Source organism: Camellia sinensis, chromosome 5 (assembly GCF_055761805.1).
Source record: "Camellia sinensis isolate YWXY chromosome 5, ASM5576180v1, whole genome shotgun sequence".
In the NCBI taxonomy this organism is placed as follows: Eukaryota; Viridiplantae; Streptophyta; class Magnoliopsida; order Ericales; family Theaceae; genus Camellia; species Camellia sinensis.
In genome coordinates, this window is record NC_138965.1 from 36137448 (window position 1) to 36145073 (window position 7626).

The following is a 7626-nucleotide window of genomic DNA, read 5'->3' on the forward strand; positions in this document are numbered from 1 at the left end:
AGATGAAGATGAACTGAGATGATGATGAACAATGAAACGGGTCAGAGAAATTTGTGAGAAACGAATTGAAAAGAGTTTGGCAGAAGATAATGAAACCGTAATGGCGACAGTGAAGATGATAGTGAAACCCTAATTCTCATGTTCTCTTACTCATGAAAATGGTTGGATGTTTGGAATGAATTGAGTCGTCGGAATGCAATCGAGTTGAGCATTCTATGTTGATCTGTGAAGGGTATTTTGATCCAAAAAAAAATTAAAAACGCGCCTGTCGTTAGTGAGGGACCTGAGACATCATTCCTATTTTTGGTGTCCTTTTTGCTGTAAATTACTCTTATTAGGGACCTTAAAAAAATTCCCCATTTATATATACTTAAATATATAATATAGTTATATGAATGATTAAAGAGATGTGACTTTTAGGTTTACACCAAAGGGTATAACCATTGAGTTTAAACAAAAATTTAGAAATTCCCTAGATATTGATTTGTGATTATGTATCAATTTTAAGCAGTAAATAACAATCCTAATCAAATAATTAAGACAAATCGATATAACGATTATTTCACTCTTAAAAGTAAATCCAATATCTCCTCCTTAAGAATTTGGTGGCCAAAGAATTGGCGAAGTAAGGCCAAGTTTGACAAGTCCAAAATAAGTCAAAAAGTCAAAAAGTTACTCAAAAAGTTAAAAAGTTAACACTATTCACCAAAAGTCAACAATTATGGCTGCACAACTCCCAATTCTAATTTTCTCTTACAAATTAATTTTTACAATTTTTTATTACACATTTTTCCATAAAAAGTCAAAAAGTTAACCCAAACATCTATATTTTCTTCCTTAATTTTTTAGTTCAAAAAGACAAAAAAATACACTTATTTAGGGCACCCCAAACAACCCTTAAGTTAGAATCTCTTAATTCAAAGGCTTTTCAACATTTTGCAAAATAAAACTTTAAACATATTGTCGTTTCCTATATATCACGTATGGTCGACTAGGTTTTGTTTTGTTTTGTTTTGATTTTTTTTTCCTGAGAAATTACATATATATATATATATATATAAATAAAAAAAGAGTGAGGGTTTTATTATCATAAAAGCATCTCTAATAATTTGTCATTGAAATTGCCAAAATTAAAATTTGGCAAGAGCGAACAAAAAAGGTTTTCCAATGGACTATTATGTTGGAACATTTTCATAATATATTTATATATACTTAAATATATAATATAGTTATATGAATGATTAAAGAGATGTGACTTTTGGGTTTACACCAAAGGGTATAACCATTGAGTTTAAACAAAAATTTAGAAATTCCCTAGATATTGATTTGTGATTATGTATCAATTTTAAGGAGTAAATAACAATTCCAATCAAACAATTAAGACAAATCGATACAACGATTTTAACATGGAAAAAATCACAATTGGAGGGCCTCTAACTGTGATAAAAAATCACAGGCCAAAGCCACAAAATAATCCACTAAGAAGACAAAAGGAATTACATAAGAGTACTCTCAATTACCTAACGAATCCATGCCAAATCGAACTAACCCCTATGTGCCTCTCCAGCTCCGTCTTCACCTCGGAATTGTCTTGCCCAACGTTGAATCACACAACACCGATGTCGAATCACGACGATGAGCCACTCCGGAATCCACCAAAGTTTCAGGCCCAAATTCCACGGAATTCACCGAAGAACAACACTATCTTTTGTATTGAACGAATAAAATAATTCTTTGATGTATACTTCTTAAACCATGAGTTGAATACTCAATCAGACATCAAAGAAAACTAATAAAATAGCTCCAAATATAAACCCTAATATCCAAGAAGAAGATTTGGAAGTTGTAACCCTAAAATCTGATTTAAACACATATTTATAGCAATCTGTTCCGCAATCTCCGCTCGAGTGCAAGAATGGCCGCTCAAGCGGACTGATGCTCGAGCGCAAAAAATTCCGCTCGAGCAGAAAAATGCAATTCCCAATATTTTTGTAGGCGATCAAACTTTTGGAACCAAAGATTCTCTGCTCGAGCGGACAAGCAACGTAGACTACATTTTTGTATTTTGCTTCAGGGGCGTTGCCCCTCTATCTCACCTGGGCGCTACCCCGGACCCGCCAAGCAGTGCTGCCCTCTGGACCCCAGCGAGCTGACCGGGCAAGTCGATCCTCGTCATAGTCAGCGAAGTGGCAAACATGAAAGAATTAACTTCTGAAACATCTTTGCAAGGTACAATTCGGATTGTATTTGCATCTAAAAACTCATAGCCTCATTGAAATAAAAGTTGAACAAAATTACAACTGAAAGGATTTTTGTCAAACGGGATTGCCAAGAATAAAAACCTAACAATCTCCCCCTTTGGCAATGTCGTAACAAAACACACTTAATAAATAAAATCTTAATCACCCCAACCCATTACAACCAACAAAAACAAACCTCTTTCTTAAGGTCATGATCTGCGAAAACAGCTATTAGTGCCACAATCTCCAAAATAACTATTAGTGCCACAAGAGTATATGAAAAAACAATAGACATATGACAAGATTATCTTGAAGCATGAGATGAAAATATGAATAGATGTAAATTGGAGATTTTAAGAACATATAGCATGAAAAGATGAAAATCCTAACACTTTAAGAACATGTAGCATGAATAGATGAAAATCCTAAGACACATGCACCCTCAAACTTTCTCTCTCTTTTTGTCATTAATTGTCAAAGAAAGCTCAATCAACTATAGTAAAAACATAAATCACACAAGCAAGGATATGATGATGTAATTAGCAGTAGCATGCAAGAAGGAAACAATAAAAAAGTAGTGCATAACAACATGCAAAACAACTAAAGTCAATCTCCCTTACCAAACAAATCAAAGTGTTCATGCTAACAAACTCTTGCAATGATAAACCAAACTCTCCCTCACTCAAAACAACTACAAACATTGAAAACAATGAACAAGAAGAAAACGATAAAAATAATATGGTGGAGCAAGCAAGAAACTTCATATTTGTACCTTAAAACACACAAGATTATCCAAGAAGCACAATTATTTGAAAACACAATGTGCACAGCGTCTAGAAGATTTCTCATAAAAGAAAGTGATACATTATGTGAAAAGCATAGATCCTATAATAAAAAAGTGTGTACCTACACAAAAAAATAATAAAAAAGTGCGTGTGACTTTGGGAGTTCGACAAACCCTAGATTAAAATCCTAGTAGTGATCTGAAAGCTGGACCTCCGGCAAGAGAATTTAAGCACAACAAAAGAAAGTCAAACCATAAGGAATCAAGGGGTATTTGTTGAGTAAAAGTGGAGGCTCCCCCTCAATCAATGTTTTTTTTTTTTCTTTTCTTTTGCATATAATTTTTTTTCCCTTTTCTTTCTTTTGCACAATTTTTTTTTTCTTTCTTTTGCACACTCATTGGTGGCTGACACGCTTAAGAGTATGGAAACTGAACTAGAGAAACACGGAGACAATAAGGATAGTCTGGTTGGTGACTTTAAGGTAGCCTTTTCCTCATGCCTTAACTGCAAAGAATCAAGGGGAAAGTCGTGGAGATGCAACAAGATGGAAGGTGGTTAATAGACTCAACATCACCCATGATGTGCTAGTATAGGTCAATTTCTCTAGAAAAGCAAAAGACACACTGTTAAAAGTCCATAGAGAAAATTGATCACAAAGGCAAAAGATTCCGATATTTGCTAACCCAAGGGTGTGTACAGAATGAGACATACTAATTAAAGTACACACACTCCAAAATGAGTAATGACTACAGAAAGCACACACATATTAACATGTAATGGATATTTTCATCAATTCCAATATGTACCAAGGACTTCTCAAAAATTTCAAGCTTGCAAAACCATACTAAAAAAGTCTTTTTGGATTTTTTGTTTTAAAACAAAGTGAGACAGAAAACAAACAAGTACTCATTAAATGACTCAAAAAGAAAAAACACACAGAAATCCAAAAACTAAAACGAATAAACAAAGCAAGACAGAAAACAAACAAGCACTCATTAAATGACTCAAAAAGAAAAAACACACAGAAACCCAAAAACTAAAACGAATAAACAAATTAACACAAGTCAAGTTTTCTCACCCAAACCGCTTTAGTATGAACAAAGTTGTGAGAATTGTGATTCTTGGGTGGTGTCTTAACGTTGTGGTTCCCTTCATCTTCATTGGGAACTCGTCTCGACTTGGTTTCTAACTTCCTATTCCTAGGTCTAGGCAAACACAGCCTCTGTTCATGTTTGGTCTTATGCAGATCAAAATAGCAAGGTTTAATATGACCCTTAACCTCATTACGATTAATGAAGTGTCTCTTACCCCACGAGATGTTGGAATTTCTTCCATCTCTATGAAACATTCTCCAATGGAACTCATAATAATAAGGGCGAATATAACCATACATACCACAATGATGACAAATAAAAACAGGGTGTACCTTCTTTTCTTTGACATTTCCAACTCTTGGAAGATTGAGAAATCTTTTCTCTCATTGAATCTTTTACTCCCCCTGTCCTTGAGTTCTAGTATCATGAGATATGGATGCACTCTGTTTTTGCTCTTTCTTATCACCAAAGCCAATGTCACACTTGTCAGAACAAATTTGTTGAGACCCAATGATATTGTCCAAAATCTTTGATCCTTTGATCCAAAGACCAATGGTTGCCATATTGAGCTTTTTCTCTTTTTTGATGATTTGCTCTTCTAAGGCATCTCGAGACATCTCGAGAGTTTCAATCCTTTCTTCATATGTTGCATAGATTTGCTGTAGCTCATTCCTCTTTGTCTCACAAGTCAAGAGTTTTGCACAAAGGACTTGTCAATCATTAGGTATCATGATGGCATCATTCCTAGCCTCGAAAATCTCCTCCTTTAGTTTGACATTCTCAATTTCACATGCTTTAAGTTTCGTAGTGAGTTTGTCATTCAATTTGGATAAGTTAAAAAATTCTTTATACAACTTTTCATAAGATTGTTGAAGCTCTTCATCATCACTCCCCGAGGATTCATTATCAGTGGAATTCTTAACCAGCCGCTTCGAATACTCTATTCGTCCTTCAGTTTCGGAAGCCGCCATGAAAGCAAAAAATTGTTCATGTCCCTCTTCACTTTGATCTTCGTTGTCACATTTATCTTTATTAGTTTCTGATTCATTATCCCAGGTGATAGCGAGGGTTTTCTTCGTCTTCAAACGAGTAGGGTATTCCTGAGCAAAGTGGCCAAATCCTTGGCATTCATTGCATTGGACACTTTCAGAGTTCCCTTGTATCTTTCCTTTCTTTTTCTAGGTTATAAAATTAATTTTGAATTTATCTTTGCCTTTAGATTTATGAGTTGACTCCAAAATGTTAGGATTCTTTTTCAGAAACGAATTTTTAAATTGTTTTACAAAACCATCCATAATCTTAAAGTCAATCTCACAATCCTTATCCGAATTCTTTCTAACTGTATGAGCACTACTCAAAGCAATATCCTCTTTTTGTTTCTTGTTGAAATTTCTATGTGTCTAATAAGTTTGGAGATTTTCAATCAAATGATCCAGCTTGAGGTTGTCAATATCTTGAGCCTCCTCAATAATCGTAACTTTAGTTGGAACTGATCGGGCAAGGACCTCAAAATTTTTCCCACAACCATGGATTCAGGTATTTTTTTCACCTAAATTGAAACTGAAATTTACAATGTCACTCAACTTCGCATAAAATTCATCAAATGTCTCACTATTTTTCATTGAAAGGTTTTTAAAACTAGACGTGAGCCTTTGAAGTTTTGAGCGTTTAATCGAAGGAATGCCCTCATGAATAGTTTATAAGATATCCCAAGCCTCTTTTGCGGTTTCACAATTGCAAATACAACTAAACTCTTCAGGTGTAACAACGCAAAAGAGAGAATTGATAGCTTTACTATTCCAGCTACTATTTTGGTAATCAATTGTGTCTCACTTATCAATTTGTTTGGGGAAGGTTACTCCATCAATGGTAATCGTCGGTTCGGTCCACCCATAGATGACAGATTGCCAAACTTTTTCATCAATAGATTTTAAAAACGATCTCATCCGAGGTTTTTAAAAAGAATAATTGGATCCGTCAAGTAGGGTTGGTCGAACCATCAAATTTCTCTCATGAATTGAATTCATTATCAAAAATCAAACAAGATCTCGCTCTAAAAGTTTTTTTTTTTTTAAAGAGCGACCTGCTTTGATACCAATTGAAAAATCTAGAAATCCCCTAGATATTGATTTGTGATTATGTATCAATTTTAATGAGTAAATAATAATCCCAATCAAACAATCAAGACAAATCGACACAACGATTTTAACATGGAAAAAACCACAATTGGAGCGCCTCCAACTGTGATAAAAAACCACGAGGCCAAAGCCACAAAACAATCCACTAAGAAGACAAAAAGAATTATACAAATGTACTCTTAATTACCTAGCGAATCTACGTCCGAATCGAACCGACCCTTATGTGCCTCTTCCAACCCCATCTTCACCTCAGAATTGTCTTGCCCAACGTTGAATCACACAATGCCGATGTCGAATCATGACGATGAGCCACTCCGGAATCCACCAAAGCTTCAGGCCCAAATTCCATGAATCCACTGAAGAACAGCACTCTTTTTTCTATTGAACGAATAAAACAGTCCTTTGATGTATACTTCTTAAACCATGAGTTGAATACTCAATCAAACATCAAAGAAAACTAGCAAAATAGTCCAGATATAAACCTTAATATCCAAGAAGAAGAACTGGAAGCCATAACCCTAAAATCTGATTGAAACACATATTTATAGTAATCTATTCCGCGATCTTCGCTCGAGCACAAGAATGGCCGCTCGAGCGGACTGACGCTTGAGTGCAGGAAATTCCGCTAGAGTGGAAAAATGCAACTCCCAGTATTTTTGCAAGCGATCAAACTTTTGGAACCAAATATTCTCCGCTCGAGCGCACAAATGGCAGTCATAGTCAGCGAAGTGACAAACATGAAAGAATTAACTTCTAAAACATCTCTGCAAGGCACAATTCATGTTGGATTCGTATCTAAAAACTCATAGCCTCACTGAAATAAAAGTTGAACAAAATTACAACTGAAAGGAGTTTTGTCAAATGGGATTGCCAAGAATAAAAACTTAACATGTGTATCTTTTGAATTTAAACCATGGGGTGTAACCATTAGATTTAAATCAAAAGATATGACTCTTGGATTTAAAGGGTGTCAATTTTGAATTTAAAGTAAATAGCCATTGGTCTAAGAGGCACAAATCGATAAAGATGGAATGAGTTGGCATTTGACAAAAACTAATCCATATGAAATCCATAGAATATTCATGGAATTTCTCTCCAACATTCATATTGTTATTTTCCTCTGTACTTGGTGGATTAGAAAAATCCAAAAGTATTCGGAATCTGATTTTGTTCATGTATAACACAGTTAGACATCAGTCTTTAAACTGGACTTCATCGTATCCTGGAGGCGGATTTATGGGTAACCTCGTGCACATCATATTCAACAGAATTGGTGGGGGTGAATATCGTCTTAAAGAAAGCGACGTTGTAACGCGCCTTGAAGTAATACTAATTATTTTATCTCTTTCCATCTCATTTACCAAATTTG